This window comes from Dasypus novemcinctus, chromosome 14, assembly GCF_030445035.2.
Source record: "Dasypus novemcinctus isolate mDasNov1 chromosome 14, mDasNov1.1.hap2, whole genome shotgun sequence".
Classification (NCBI taxonomy): domain Eukaryota; kingdom Metazoa; phylum Chordata; class Mammalia; order Cingulata; family Dasypodidae; genus Dasypus; species Dasypus novemcinctus.
The window spans coordinates 80008968-80012686 of record NC_080686.1 but is presented as its reverse complement, the minus strand read 5'-3'; positions in this window follow the sequence as shown (position 1 = coordinate 80012686).

Sequence of the window (3719 nt, the reverse complement as noted above, 5' to 3'; positions counted from 1 at the left end):
TATTATTTCTCCTCTGATGTTTCAATTATAAGTATTTCCCATTGCTTCCTCCATTGACTTTTCATCCTCCTCCTTCAACTGTCATATTATCATATTACTTTCAATCTTGTGGAAAGGGTGCCATGTTTATAGACTATGCCCTGGAGAGAAAGCACTTCCCTTCTGTCCCAAAATAGACATCTCCCTATGGTATTGACTTTCTCCTGGAATCATGGTAAATGTACATTAATGATAACATTATGTAGTTTAGATAGCACAGGCCACACATCTTCCATTCCTTGTTAGAAAAATCCGTACCATTCTCCTTGTCCTCTCCCCACTCCTCTTCCCAAGTGACTTCTGGGTTGATCCATTGGAGACTAGTCGAGAAAAAAAGTTCATGGGTATAGTCAGCCTTTGCTGATTGATTATTTCATACTTATGAAACAATTTTCTGTACCAATTATGTCTTTGCAGATGACAGAAGCGATTTAGTCTAATGACCATAATAATTAATTTTCATTATGAAGCAGATTGGTTAATGATGTTGAAGCCTAGATTTCATTATGGAACTAAAACACAAAACTTGCCCACACTCCCAGAACATAACTTTCAAGTCTGCTAAATCAGGAAGTAAATCAGTCATTACTTCTCTTATAGCATCATTTGAGGCAAAATCAGGGTGAAAGTTTGAAGGACTATAGCAGAGGATTTTTTTTTTCCATTGTGAAATCAGCAGTGATTCTTAAAAATTAGTCTCTGACCAGCAGTATCAGCATCACTTGGGAACTTGTTAGAAATGTAAACTCTTGGATCTCACTCTAGGCCTATAGAACCAGAAACTCTGGGGGTAGGGCCCAGCTATCTGTATTTTCACAAGCCCCCTGATGGTCCTGATGCAGGCTAAAGTTTGAGAATCACTGGTCCAGAGAACAGAGGAGAGATGGTAAAACAAGCTTTCCCTACTTCTTTTATGTTTCATACTCAAGGTTTTGGAGACCATAAGTCTTTCCATATTCAGAAGGATCTTAACTAAAAAATTTGAAAGCAATATTTGATACACCAGTTAATTGCCTATCATTTGAAATTTTAGATAAACAAGCTGGAATTTAGGCAGAGATACATAGCTTGGTGTCAAGGGACTGCCTCACCTCCAAAATATACAGTGGGTAGAATTCAAGAGATCCAGGACCCTAGTGAAATTGCAGGCAATTTTTAATGTATTTATTTACTTTTTAAACAAAATTTATAGAGCAGCATATTGGATCAAGACCTGTTCTAGACACCGGAGAGATACAGCAGTATTCAGAAAAAAACTCTGCTAACATTCTAGAGGGAGAGGCAAGCAGGGAACAAACAAACAGATCTATAATGCCATGTGGAATTACATGCTGTGAAGACAAACAAAAGATGATAAGGGGATCAAGAGTGACTGGAATGGGAGAGGCTGCTTTTTTTTTTTTTTAATAAAGTTGATGAGGGACTTTTTAAAAAAATGAGGTAATATTTAAACAGAGAGCTGAAGGCAGTGTGGAGAAAAGTCACATAGATATCTGGGAATTTCAGAGCATTTCAGGCAGAGGGCACAGGAAACAGGATGCGCTTGATGGGCTTACAAACTAGAGTCAAGGTAGGTAAGAACCTTGGCTTGGTCACAAAGCTAATAATGGAAGCTAAACTTACTTGATGGATTCCACTATGCTGAACTCCCTCTTACTATATCTTTCCAGAAGATAGTTGTCTGAACAGACATGTGTCTATATATGCTTGAGAGCAAAGCTACCATATTATATCCCAAGCTGGGACTTTTGTTCAAATAGACCAGCTGTGATTGCTCTTTTGGAAGTATGACTGACTCAATCACTTCAAATGAAAGCTAGAGTTTTAAAATGCTCCTGTGTCAGCTGTTGGTGACATAATTCTTAAAGTTGCATTGATAGATCACTTGCTATCTTCCAGGCACTAAGATAAGAGAATTAACCACATTTCAATATTTAAAAATCAGTTCAGTTTTGATGACAATCCAGAAACATAGCAGTGTATGAGCTCCAGGAGGGCATGTTTTTTTCTTATTGACTTTTCTTTTAAATTTGAAGATTTATTTATTTTTCCTTCTCCCCTCCCCCCCCCCCATCCTGCTGCTATTGCTCTCTGTGTCCATTCACTGTGTGATCCTCTGTACCTATTTCTTTTTGTCTTTTCTTCTCATTTTTTCTCCTCTAGTGGTCATCGGGATTCCATCCTGGGGACCTCTGACATGGAGAGAGTTTCCCTGTCGGCTGTGCCACCCCAATTTCTAGTTTCTGCTGTGCTTCACCTTGACTCTTCCCTTCATCGCTCTTTTGCTATGTGACTCACGTGCATGGACATTGGCTCACTGTGTGGGCACTTGGCTTGCCACACAGGCTTTCGGCTCGCCATGCAGGCACTTGGCTCACCACGCTGGCACTGGCTCACCATGGAGGTGTGCTTTCTCTTCTTTTTCACCAGGAGTTCACAGGGATCGAACCAGGGTCATCCCATATGGTAGGCAGAAGCCCTGTCACACTGAGCTGCATCCGCTTCCCTTTATTGACTCTTGAAGTCTTCTGGAACAGTGCTTGGTTCATGGTAGGTACTTAGTAAATATTTGTCCAGTGAATGAAGAAATGAACTACTTTCTATAAGTCACATGGATAACAAGTGACAAAAGTGGGATTTGAATCCAGTCTATATAATCTCAAAGCTTTAACTACTGGGCTGCATTGTGAATTCACCTGGAATGGAATGGGAGCAGGGTGGGAGGGCAGATGGGAATATAGAGGCTAAACATAAGAAACAGGGCTGGGAGACACTGTGGAAGAAGCTCCTCATGGGAAATTACTAAGGAAGCAAAAAATAGCAGGTGTCCTCTCCAAGGATGACCTTGTCTTAGACTTTTTTGGGGTTAAACAAAAGATGTGTAACAATGTTGGTTCTCTGTCCTCCAAAAGAACAGATTGGTGAGACTAAGTTTCACAGAATAATTAGTCAGCAATGCGATAAATTAAATGGGATGGCATCTCATTTCATACTGTCTACTCTAGGGCTTGCCATCTTTGGAATTGCAAACAAGAAACTTGCAAATTATAGCTCTATGTTAGAAACGGAGAATTATATCAGTATGAAAATGACCCTCATGCTAGTTTTAATTAGTTTCACTTAATCCGAATGCCCAACATTTCTAATTTGCTGAGACATACTGTCCAAATGCAATGTAATGCCTTGAATGTGTAGAGAGGTCTTTTTTTCTTCTTTTTTTCTCTTCCTTCCCCTTCCTCTCCTCTACTCTCCCCTCCTCTTCCTTTCTCTTTCCCTTTCCCCAATCCTTTTTCTCTCTCTCTTGTGTTATTTATATTTTGGTTTATGATTTCAACCTTATAACTTCTCTGTAGAATATGTAGACATAATTGTGTACACTATGAGGAAACAGAATCATTGGCGATATTGTACAATATGTGAGTTTTGTGGTGAAGATGGAAGGAGAGAACCTGCATTTCACAACTTCAAGTACCTTGTGCTTTTTGATTTACTCACAGGTCCTAAGGCAAAATCTCAGGTTCATTCAGGGGTATGATTTACAGTGTATAATGAATAATAACATTTATTAAAGAAAAGTTGAAAGAAAATGAAGGCTGGCTTGGAAGTCCTTATTGACTTAATATTTTTAATTCAGGTAGTTCAGTTCTCTTCTCTGGTCCCTGGCTTTTTCATCTATATAA